We start from the raw sequence: 13,697 nt of genomic DNA on the forward strand, positions 1-13,697 counted from the left end.
GTTAGTTAGGTTCTAGGGGACTGATGACCCAGATGTTAAGTCCCTTAGTGCTCAGAGCCATTTGAACCACTTTAGGGCTTTAAGAGGGGGCGGTTGCCCACCTCCCCCCCCCCCCTTTGAGTCTGTGGTAACCTTTTCATTAACTTAAAATTTGTGGCTTATTTCTATAAATGACTGCGTCTGGTCCTGCTCGACCGCTTGCAATGCGAAATACACAGAGATGACCAAAGTCATGGGACAGTGATATGCACATATACAGATGGTGGTAGTAACACGTACACAAGGTACAAAAGTGGCTGCAGTGAATAATAATTTATTTGTTTGTCAACTTTTTCACGGTAGGTTATGTCGTTTTCTTCTCCTGGCAGCAATTTCTGCTTTGTTTTTCAGTCTTGAGAGATCAGGACATTCCAGAATTAGAGTAGCCGGTCTTTTCTCTGTTGCTTTCTTGTATAGGCAGTAATAAGTTACAGAAACGGGACAATTCTAGCACTGAGAACAGTGCAAACATGCCTGTGTTATGCCTATCCAACACCCGTTACCAGTCCCCACAAGAACAGGACCTTCGCTTATGCACATGCTGATCCCAACAGTAAGTTTACATTTGACCCCTCCAAGCTTCCGTGGATTTGTTCAGTTTTACACCACTGAGGGCCCGCCCGGCTGGCCGCGCGGTCTAACGCGCTGTTTCCCTAGCGGGAAGGCGTGCCGGACTCTGGCACGAGTCCGTCTGGCGGATTAGTGCCAGCCTGTGGACCGTTTTAAGGGTGTTTTCTATCTGCCTTGGCAAATGTGGGCTGGTTTCCCTTACTGTGCCTTAGTTACACTATGTTGGCGATTGCTGCACGAACACTCTACACCGTAGTTACTCTACCACGCAAACATTTGGGGTTACACTCGTCTGGAACGAGACATTGCTGAGGGAGTGGGGGTGGGGTGGGGGGTCCACTGTGGGTCAAACCGCACAATAACCGTGGGTTCAGTGCGCGCCGGCGGTGGGTTGGGTCGACTTCTGTGGCCTGTTGTGGAGTTGAGAACCACTGAGGGCTATGGCAGAACGGAGACTCTCCGTCGTTTGTAGGCCCCCGGTTCAATACACAATACATGCTATACAGATTGTAATAGAGTATGAAAAACATGGTCGTGCTATAATGTAGATGTACTTACGCGTACGTCAACTAAGGACCGAAATTTGCAAAAAATACAAATTTCTTCCCGTAATAAGAGAAAAAAATTGTGTATAATCAAGTCAAAAAGGTGTTTGGGCCTTCTTAAGCTATATGGCTCAAAGATAGAATAAGTTTCGTCTACTTCTCCAAATTCAAATTTTAGGATGCAACATGATCTCAAAAACCAAGTGCCGCGCGGAGTGGCCGCCTAGTTGGGGACGCCACGTCACAAATCGCGCGGCCCCTCCCTTCGGAGGTTCGAGGTCTCCCTCGAGCACGGGCGTGTGTGATCCTTAGCGTAAATTAGTTTAAGTGCTGTGTAAGTCTAGGGACCGGTTACCTCAGCAGTTTGCTCCCCTAGGAATTCAAGGACATTTTTTTTTCTAAATCAAGTAATCAGTTGTATCAAAAATGGAACTTTTGACTTCTTTCCCCCTTTGGAAAATTTCTACGGACGCCCATACTTGTAACTTCCAAACAATGAATCTTTTGCGTTTTATGCGATGACTTGTTTAAACATTTCCTCATGCACCGAACTGACACGAGACTGTTTCTGAACTTCGGTCTGATTGTGCAAAATCCATTGGGAACAGAGTATATTTCAGTTAAATGTTTATGCAAAATCTATGTGTTTGCGACTCCTGCTAAATCGAGCCTCGGTATATCAAATTTATCGATGAATTAAACTAGTACTGCTTTTACAAAAACCTCGCTAAATCGATGAAATCCTGTGTTCTTTGGTACACTTAAGAAATCGAAGCCATTTTCATGATATGCCGACCACAAAAAGTATAATTTGATGTCCGTCGCTATCGCAAATTGTTTCGGTTATAGTCTTGACATTCAACGCTTCGCAAGACGCATTTATTTCCTCATGAATGAGTTAATTACTACAGTACATACATCAGAGGTAGAAATGACTGCAAATGTATAAGTGTTTGTCTCCCCACAAGGTCATATGATGCCTTCGTTCATCTTAACGATTATGTGGACAGCAGAAGAGAAAGCAGAGCATGTTCCATGTGTCCCTCTAGAAGTCGCTTACTTGTAACTGTCGAGACGTTTCGCATATACCGGGTGATCAAAAAGTCAGTATAAATTAGAAAACTTAATAAACCACGGAGTAATGTAGATAAAGAGGTAAAAATTGACACACCTGCTTGGAATGAGATGAGGTTTTATTAGAACCATCCCTTATTGCTAGACGCGTGAAAGATCTCTTACGCGCGTTGTTTGGTGATGATCGTGTGCTCAGCCGCCACTTTCGTCACGCTTGGCCTCCCAGTTCCACATACCTCAGTCCGTGCGATTATTGGCTTTGGGGTTACCTGAAGTCGCAAGTGTATCGTGATCGACCGACATCTCTAGGACTGCTGAAAGACAAGACCCGACGCCAATGTCTCACCATAACTCCGGACATGCTTTACAGTGCTGTTCACAACATTATTCCTCGACTACAGCCATTTTTGAGGAATAATTGTGGACATATTCAGAATTTCCTGTAAAGAACATCATATTTGCTTTGCCTTACTTTCTTATGATAATTATTGCTATTCTAATCAGATGAAGCGCCACCTGTCAGACAGTTTTTGCCCTTCTGTATTTTTTTGTTTCTAATAGAACCCTACGTCATTCCCAGCATTTGTGTCAATTTGTACCTCTCTATCTACATTATTCCGTGATTTATTCAGTTTTCAAATTTATGCTGACTTTTTGATCACCCGGTACATCCTTAAATCGGGAATTGACGATAATTTACTTTCGGCTTTGGTCACAATAAAATGCGCTTACGCACATGAGCTCACTAAAGCCGACAAAGATCGCTATTTTTTTGTTTTGTTTTGTAACATATATCCACTATTTCTTAATTCCACCATCAACAGCCAAACTTTCATTAAATCGAACTTTGATTTATTCGCACTGTTTCTGAGATCCCTTGAACTTCGAAATTTTGTTCTACATTCCGTGATATGCCTCAAAAGTTCTCACTCCCATGGTCACATCGCTTGGATTATATTGCGCACAGCTTTGTTTTTTGGAATGACAGCATGTTTTGGTCGAAAGTTACGAAATTCTTCGCTGTCGGGAGGAAGGCCACAATGATAGTTAGGCACAGCTGTGCAGATGTGTTCATGCGATTTCGTAAATACGTTTAATTACAATGAAACATCACTGAGAAATAATACTTAATTAAACTATATAAATATAAAATATTGGAAACAACGAACTCTGGGCGTCAACATATTAAATCAATTACAATCTGTATGAGATTTTCAGAAAGACTGAAAATCTGTTTCTTGCTGTTTACTCCAGCTACTGTACACATGTCTTAGTATGATGAATATTAAGGAACATATTTTATTTCTTCTTCATAAAGTATTAAACGAGGGTGTGCTAAAAATGTCACAGAATCTTTTGTTTTGTTCTCAGTATTGGTTGAGGTATTATATGTCATGCACATTACTCGGTCGAGTTCCCCACTTCGGTAACGCAAGTTGCAACCCTCTGCCTCTAGAAGGATCCGAATTATAACGTCTAACATGGCGGTGTCTAACGTAACTACGTCCGTACTACGAGACGTTGAGAAAATGGAAGCACGAATTCAGTGACTTTGCTCACGCATTGCGCATCCTCTCCTTGGCCATGAAAATGCCAGACCACGCAATAACACTGTGACATCGGCAACAATCTGACACCTTCGGTTTGCTGTCATCGATCATCCTGCTTAAAGGCCCATTTGACCAAATTCGATCTTCGTTTGCTTTCCAAACATAAAGAACACCATCTAGAACTTCACTTTGGTAGGGATGAAGCGGTGCAAGGAGAGGTGAGGTTGTGGCTCCGTCAACCAAGTCAAACATTCTACAGTGATGGTATCAACAAACTGGTCTCCCTTTGGGAGGAATGTGTATGTTGCTAAGGTGACTATTTTGAGAAATAAACGTTTAGGCATGAACAATAAAGGTACAGAAAGTTACCAAACATTTTGCTGAACAAGCTTTAAGAGTTGCCCTAAAAAAATTTGAAGGAATTACTTTTCACTATGCCTTTGTAATAGAGCTTGTTCAATGTAACTTGGCTTCTGTGCAGAAACACATTCTCGTTCTCAGCAATGTACGAGTCGACCACTCTGTTTTAATGGGGCGGGTGACTCAGTTATGAAAAAAATGGGAGAAATGGAAGAAACACTACATTCTCTCCCCGAGTCGCCTACACTGTGCGCAAGGAGTAATCCACACATCGGTTGCCTTGCAGCCTCTCTCAAACGATTTTAAAGAAACTATTTCGTAAAAAAAAATGATTTTCTCGCATGACACAGCCCCATGTGTCAGCTTCATTATCATTTTGTTAAAGATAATAAATATTGTGATATTTCTGTATTAATGAAACTGCTATTAAAAATTAGAACAGTTTTCGATGAAAGCTGGGGGGTTACAGCGATTTTGCATTTTGTGCTTTTTATTTCATATATTGCTGCAAACGAAATGTAGATTGCATGTTTAATTATTCTTTAAACTTGAGCTGAGTTCAATATCTATCTTCAATCTTGAGGAAATGTAGTGCACTCACATCCAGTGGCACGTTCAAACGGTGGAGTGAAACTGAAATGTTTATAATATCCCTCATACCTCAAAAGTGATACGATATACGGAAATGAGTTTTTGTCAGAACAATAGCAGACAAAGAGGAGAATGTTTGCCTTAACGTGCAAAACTTTCTTACCTACCGCGATGTAAGTAGATGTTTTCTATGAAATAATGTAATTAGATAAGAGCCATCGATACCTGGTGAAATGAGAATTAGTGTGGGTTTGTTATAAAGAAAATATAGGAATCACATGTTTATTTACATATTATGAATGAACTTTTCACTAGCTATAGAGCTGATTTGTGCTTAGTTGTTTGTTTAATAATGGATTAATTCAGATTTCTGTCGACAATTCCAAGTGCTTCAGCGAGATGGAACAGTGTACACTGCAGTGTGTTTTTGCAAAAGAAGCTAATTTTATCAAGTCAACAAGAGAACATAGAAAGGGTTTCCAGGTTAGGCATGAATCACTACTTCTGTTGCTATTTCAGAGCATTTCTGTGTTTTTAATTATAAATAGTCGAGATGTCTCATTAATGTTGGTCCTGTTATAACCTGGTAATACGATCGTTTGCACACTTGCTAGCTGTAGATTAGAAATTCTGTGAGATAGGCATCTTTTTGAAGGCTCAAGCTGTAGACCCGTATCTCCATTGGTGCAATTTGTCGCCCGCAATAGAGACCCAAACACTAACGTTGCTGCCCCCTCTACCTCGCCGCCTGCGCAGCTACATAGTCTTTATACTTGGGTTGGCATAAAAAGATCCCTGACAGCCAACAGTGCTGTTCCATCTTTCAGCTGCGAAACGCAGATGGTTGCACGCAAAAACAATAGCCATCTATAGGGGTGTGACAAAACTGATGCATTGCCATAGAGCCGTTAACCAAGTCGTGTTACATGACTGACTGAGGTAGGTGTGTGAGGCTACCATGCCGAGATGAAAGGAACAGTCACAGGTCAACTTACGCCGACTCGCGATTCTGTCACAAGTGCAATTGATTTAGAATCTTAGTATTGTGAAATACAAAAAATCCCACTGTGTTTTTGCAACATAAGCTTTTAACATGGCAGCAAGCGAAAGTAAAAAAGGTTTACAAGTCAAGCATAGATCACGCCCCCTGTTGCCATTTCAGTTGATTCCTGTGTTTTTATAATAAACGGGTGATTAGTCGAATTAATGTTGGTCCTGGCATTCTACATACATTGCAAATTAGATATAAAAGACAAGAGGTTATTATTCATTGCTGAGAAAACCCCTCCATATAGAACTTTATTTAATTTTGTGAGCTGTGTCATATTCTGTCGACAAGATAGATACATTTAACCATCTACATCGAACCGCACTCGGCCTAAGCTGTTTTTTGTCCTGTTCCATTTCCTGAAACTGTATTCAAAGGATACTTAATTCGCTAGTATTATAAATATTCTCGGACCTCTTACGATGTTTGGTAAGGATCTCATGACGTATTTTTTGAAAAACACCTTCAAAATATGTAAATAAGAAGTCGTGTCAATGCTCTTCATCAGCACTTTTGCCTGGAACATGACAGCAGCTATTTCGTTAATTGGCTCAACTGCATCTCTATCTCTGCCATATTTTTCACCTGAATAAGCATCAAATTTATCAAGGTAGCAGATATAGCTGCCAACGTCGTTCCATTCAGGAAATTAAAGTTAAATGAAATAATGTGATGTATATGAGACCAGTTTTCCACATCACTTGTAATTCTTATAAATACTTCAAAGTATTCTAATTCAGTCTAGCCGTATTCCACAGTAGGTATAAACCGGAAGAAGTCAGGGGCCTATGGTAAGACGGGTATTTGCGTCAATCATCTCGCCTTACAATAACACTACAAAGCGCCAGTAAGATTTGCACTACTGAAGATGTGGGAACCGTCGGCGGTAGCAGTCATAACCGAGGGCTATTTTCCCACATAAACCATATTATCGACAGATGTTCTTAGGTAGAGATCGTTTCTTTATGACGCTACATGGACGAAATAATGCTGTAAAAATGACACTGTGACAACAACACGCGCTTGAGGTAGGGGGCGGAGGGAATGGCTTCACTTCTTAGGTAGAGGAAGGGTTTACAAGGGGTAAGAGAACTCACGTATCTCTCTAGGTTAATTCTTGAACCAGTCGTCATTCTTTTTTTCTGGTGAATTTTTGGGCCCCTTTTTGCCTGCGCCAATGGTAGGAGTCTATCTCGTAATACCCTCGGTACGGCCGTGCAATCTGGAAACCAATTTCAGACAGAAGATAATGTATTATCAGATATTAAGTAAAGAATAAGTCAAAAAAATGGCTCTGAGCACTATGGAACAGAATGGGTCAGTTTCAATTTACGTACTGTGTTGCCAAGAACTGAACTGATTTACTAATGACTACGTAACGATGATTGTACAGCGAGTGATGTGATCAAACCACCGTAAAAGTGTAGTTGAAGTAGGGACCGTGTATTTATTTTATTGTTCTGTTATTAAGAATATGAAACAAACCGTTTCGTTAAGCCTGAGAATTTCCCTAAGATGGTACAATTCTTTAGTAAAAAAAGCATAAAATGCAGCCAAAGAAATGAGGTAGATATTAGACCTGAGGAGAGAAGAGCTCTTTTCTCTTGTCGTTCATTTCCCTGTACTACTTTTATACGAAGGAAAATTCGCAGTAGGCAGACCCAGTGGACAACGCCAAGATAGGGTACTTGTCGTTTTGCGTTCTGTGAAATGCTTTTTGGTAGAGCGAAATTAACCACAGACCGATTGAACTGTGGGGCGTAGCCAGCCAGCAGTGTTAGAGTGGGATCATGTAATGCTGCGCGCTGTAGGGCATTACGTATTTGTGCTATTATTGGCAAGAACTATGGAAGAAGATGCTAATTAGTACTTCTGCATTTATAAGTCGTCCCTCGCATATTGTAGCCGCGGATGCAAGACTATTATAGTTTCAATTGCGGTAAGAATTACAGAATCTTACTTCAAGAACGAATACCGAAGTTAAACTTTATGCAGCCTTTGGCCTATTCAATTAATTAGAGACGTGAAGAGTCTGATGAAATATTTTCTGCACCACCTTCTCAGATGCACTGCTTCTGACAAAGCAAAAAAACGACCATTTATTTGTTTGTTCACATAGATAACAATTTAACTTAAAACGAGTGACAATCGCTTTAGATTCAATATGCTCTCAGTTAATGCTAACCAGCGGCACCATTCTGTTTCAAGTGTCTGTCATTACTCTGATTAAACCCTATCTTAAAACTACCTTGTACTGAGCGCAATGAGCCGGCTTGTGTGGCCGTGAGGTTCTAGGCACTTCAGTCTGGAACCGCGTGACCGCTACGCTCGCAGGTTCGAATCCTGCCTCTGGCATGGATGTGTGTGATGTCCTTACGTTAATTAAGTTGAAGTAGTTCTAAGTTCTAGGGGACTGATGACCACAGATGTTAAGTCCCATAGTGCAGAGGGCCATTTGAACCAGCCATTTGAGTGCAATGAGCAACAATCAGTGCTTTGTTTGTGTGGTTTATGAAAGTAAGAAAGAGGAGACGCACACCATTGATGGGTCGCTTTGTTAAGATGATTGGCTGGATTTCATTTCTTTAAATTCTCTTATTAAAAGTCTTGAGATTTAAGCAACTTCAGTCTAATGACAATAACTTCGTTCTGTCTTTGCAAAGTTGGTAAACTTTCATTCTGGTACAAAATGGTATAATTACATTTTTGTACTTATGAAGCCATTTTCTGTACTGGGTTGAATTAACAATACTTTCAATACTTTGTCCCTCGTGGTGATTGGTAATAGCAATTAGAATTATCGATTTTCGGAAGGAAACATTTAAAATGTGCTATTATTGGTTGATGGACAAATGGTGAATGCTATTACTGTGCTCTGGTGGGGAACATTCATTACCAGAGTGCTAATTACAAGTAGTAGCGGAGTGGCTCGTTTGTCCACTCATCGCTCCGGGAGAGGTACGATAGCCTAATTAATATTCAGAAAAGTACAAACGCCAGTACACAAAGTATTACTATCGTCTCTATTATTTGTGAGTCTGAAGTTGAGCGCTCTGAGGACAGATAAAGTGATAGCAAGGTCATGCAGTTTAATGTGTGCGAACACCTATTCATAATAAAAGATGACACTGATAAGATAACACTGTATTTGCGTCAAGAAAAGAGGGAATAAGGTTGTTATAGTCGTTGTTAGCATTTCCAAAAGTCATAAAAAAGAAATATTCCAACCACAACTTTCACGGAACAAGTCTCAAAACTCTTTCATTAACCGCTCGCTCTAAACAAAGTATTCGATTGATTCCTGAACTTCCATTGTTTTAACAGATACTAATATTAAATTTTAAAACAGTAGTAAATGAAGTCCCATCTCGTAGCACCATCTAGTGATGTTCTACGAAAACTTAAAAGTCATGCCTCGGACCCATTTATTTTATTGTGGTAGTAATGTAAGTCCAGTATTAACACGATCTGTGGAATTTTCATCTTGTTTCGTGAAGGATCAGTTCTCGTACGTTTCGCTGGGTCAGATGCTATGATCATGAACACAGTTGCTTTCGGAAAGTCGGTTGTCTTCAATAATTCTACCAAAAATGGTAAATAGTGTCCTGCTTTCTTTTAAACAGTCTGAACAAGAAAGGCAATGTTAAAATGCGATTCTATTTCTCCAGAGGCAGATAAACGTGGTGGAAGTTTCGAAATAGAAAAAACAGATCAAAACATTGAGAAAATACGTTACATGATGAGGAATTATAAGCGACTGAAGAAGCATCTCGGAGTTGTTGCAGTAGGCGCAGCAGGTGAATAGGGTACATGGGTCACGAAGGGATACCTTGTCAGAGATGGGTGGCTTATTTGCTGAATCTTCTGTGAAAGTGAATGCTATAAATGTCTGACTAATGCTCGGATCGTTTTAAAACAAGCCAGCTGATATTGTGGGTCAGTTTCTTACGTGTCATGATTTCGTGATTCCATTTCGTAACACCAGTAACTAAATATTCTTGAGGGATTCATCTCACTGATTTTCTGCCCCAGTAGCTGTCGTAACTTGCGTTAGAATGTCTAGGAGTAAGCATAGGGAGCAATTTAAAATGGGTCGGAAACATAAATCTAATCGCAGGTAAGGTATGTGTCAGCCGGCTTTTGTGGCCGAGCGGTTCTAGGCGCTAAAGTGTGGAATCGAGCGACCCCTACGGTCGCAGGTTTGAATCCTGCCTCGGACACACTGTGTGTGATATCCTTAGGTTGGTTAGGTTTAAGTAGTTCTAAGGTCTAGGGGACTGATGACCTCAGAAGTTAAGTCTGACAGTGCTCAGAGCCATTTGAGCCATTTTTTAAGGTATGTGTCAGACTGAGGTTCATTGGGAGAATCTACAGGAAATGTAGCGCACCCACTAAGGAGACAGGTTACAAAATCCTCATTTTACCCATATTTGAATATTTCTCGCTACTCAGTAATCCGTACCAGATGGGACTGGCAGAGGAAGTAGAGAAGATCCAAAGAAGAGCAGTGGTTTTCGTTACAGGTTCATGTAGTACTTGCGAAAGCTTCGCGGTGATGCCCAGCCAACTCCAGAAACATACTCCACAAGAGAGGTTGTCTACATCACGGTGTGATTTATTGTTAAAAATCAGAAAATGTGCGTTCCGAAAAGAGTCAATCAGTATGTTGCCTCCTTCTGCGTAAGTGTCAGTGATGCACAAAGTAACTTCCAGCTCACACTGTAAGGTGGCTTACGGAGTATAGATGTAGTTTTAGAATATATCTTTATTTTCCCTTTTCACTACTGCATAATTTCAGCGATGCAGCCATTTTCAAGTGTGTGAGGTGAATACCAGGTGTATCACTAAATGACAAGTACAAAACAGCAATTGGTAGTTTAATTGACGAAATAAAAATTTAAATAACGCTTACATATTATGAAACGTCCCCTTAGAAAAAATTATACAAGACTGTGCTTAAACTGACACACAATATTTTTAGCGCAACGCAATCTGTCTTTCAATAATCCCTACAAAAGAATGCCCCTGACTAACATTAACCTATACGTTTCACATATCACTTACTCACAAAAAACCTAAAAAGCCTACTTACATAGCCCCCATGCTCCTAACAAAAAATTTTACAAATTGTTTCGAGCAGTGGACAATAATGATTTGATAAAATTTTTCATAATTACAATAATAATGATATCAAATGCACACACGTATTGATACAATGTTGGTCAAAAGCTAAAATTTTCTCACGGTCCATAAAGACAGTCCTGATCATTAATCACATTAAAATTGCAGTGTTTTCTTTTCTCAAAGCCTGAGCAGTAAAAGAAAATGCACACGGAAGTAATGGATTTTCATGCCATCTTGATGTAGTGTTGTCCTTCCAATGGAAAGACAGCGCTGACGCTTGACATGCAGACAGGTTATGGGCCACAACAGAGCAAACCCACAGCAGAGTCAGTCGAAGTTGAAGGATATTGGTAGGTAGATCATCACAGAGCAGATCAACTGTAGTCCTTGTAGAGATTATGGTATTGGTGGGCCACCAGAGATGCAGACCCACTGTAGTCCATGTAGAAATAATGGTATTGGTGGGCCATCAAAGATGCAGACCCACTGTTTTTCTTGTAGAGATGGCTAGCAGCCATCTGTTGCGACTGTGCTGGTGCACAATCACCATCGAAGAGTCTTGCAGACAATATCGCAAGTCCTTCAAACACCACTTGTGCACTCACAAAGTTTTTTTCCTAATTGCCTTAGAACCAGCAATGCTGTTAACCAGTCCCTTGTTGAATTATTAACACATGTGCAAACACTATCAGTTCCTACTTCTCACATATTGTCCATATACTATGACCAACAGAAATGTGTGCAATGAAATGTAACTTACAAGTTACTTAATTTGATGAACTGGTGTCAATTACAATTTTATAACATAAGAATACAATAACAAAGGTACAAAATATATCATTAAAGAACATAACAGTACAGATAACATTTGTAGTAGAACAAGCTTTACAAAAGAACAGAAATAAACAGATACAGCGGTGTTACAGGAATTATGACATAAGTACATGCATAAAAGATCAGAATAACTTTCGAAACATCAACTTCACAGATGAGCATTGAAACAAAACAGAATAAATAATGTCTAAACATCTTTACAAAGTAAATAACGTACTATTAATTCAAATTATATTCGAGGATGACAGTATTCCTCATCATAGTGAATGTAGCTGTGTATGCGAAAAATTCTGCAACATAAATCTTATTAGCTAAATACATAAAGACAGTGAAAAGACAAATACACAATGGTACATAAACACCTAGAGGGATAACACAAAGGGAAAGGACAGGGTTTGTTTTACTACAGTATTTTGCATGGAGATCTCCCTTTGTTCACCATTATTCCCAAGAAGTCCTATCTAAGCCTACTTTCTGTATTCTATTCATCCTCTTTTAAAATAAATATTCTTCATTGTACTGTACCTTTTCTTTTACAAACTTTTTTCCTATAACTTCTCAATGCATTTCTTCCAATTCATCATAACTCATTCTCTTATATAGCCTACCTCATCTTAATCTAACTTAAATCTACTGAGCTCAGATGCTAAACTAAGGGACCAGGTAATGCAGCAGTACAAAATAATTAACACAAACAGCAATGACAAAAAAAGTGCAGATTGGCAAAGCAAGCTACAGTAAATCTAAATTACCAAGCAAATGCAACATTAAAACTAATATGATAATATGAGCCAATGTGCAGCAACAAGAAAAATAAATCAGTAGTAAAACTGGCTTAACAGAGCAATACAAAGTGAAATTTAGTAGCACTATGCATGGCAAACAGCAACAACAAATGCAATAACTTATACCTAAACATGACAAAGTTCAATCAGAAAAAATATTACACTAAAGACAACAATGCAGATAATGGAAATGTCTATACACGTTTTAATGACTATGTAATTAAAGTGGTGCACCACAGCTTATTCTACGAGAAATATTACCAAGTCGTTGAAAAGAAAATTACGTATGCAAGTATTGTGAAGGGAAATGTCTTTTTGTGCTCCTTCGTTTTTTAAGTACATCATAAAGTTATTATTTACTGGATCTGTAGGCATAAAATATCTATATTAGTACATCTATAAAATTTTAATTTAACCAATGCTGCAGTGCAGCTAGAAACTAGATATTAAACAAAATGAGCAAACTCTCAGCTATAAAGACAATAGATGTAAAATGTTTCTTATCATATCATTAGGCATTTTAGTAAATATCACAAATTAAGAGCTCCACAGTATAATCATATGTTTTCAAGTTTGAGCGTGTCGTATTTGCGATGCTTTCTACAAAGGAATGTCAATAGCGAGGATAATGGCCTCTCTCTCCCCCTTTTTTTTTTGTTTTCACCTGTGCCTCTGAAAGGCAAACACTAATGCTTTTTTCCAGGCGCCTGTCGCGCAGCTGGGTGCCCACGACGCATTGCGTCCAGGTGGTCACTTACCTTTCTTACTGAACAATTTACGACAGCAGTTTCCGCTACAGTGACAGTCTCATACAAAAATATTTCACAGGTCAAGAACTTGCGTTACAAATCTTAGAAACAAAATCCTTTAAATATAATAGTGTCCAAAATTGTAATACATTCACACATTTACATAATATCACAACTCTTAAAATACGATTCTTGGTTTCCAACAACCTTTTTCACAAACCAGAGTCCCTAACCACTACTCATTCTTCCTTACCTTATTCGTCGACACTTCTTCAATATTTCATCATAACAGATACGTAGCATAATCAAATAACTCATATAGCAACAGCTTAAACATACCTCAGCAGTATAATTCACATCGTCGACGTCGTAATAATAACATCATAACACCTCAGTCAAATCTCAAAAACGTCATAGCTTTCTGCAAT

This window comes from Schistocerca gregaria, chromosome 8 (genome assembly GCF_023897955.1).
Source record: "Schistocerca gregaria isolate iqSchGreg1 chromosome 8, iqSchGreg1.2, whole genome shotgun sequence".
NCBI classification, from domain to species: domain Eukaryota; kingdom Metazoa; phylum Arthropoda; class Insecta; order Orthoptera; family Acrididae; genus Schistocerca; species Schistocerca gregaria.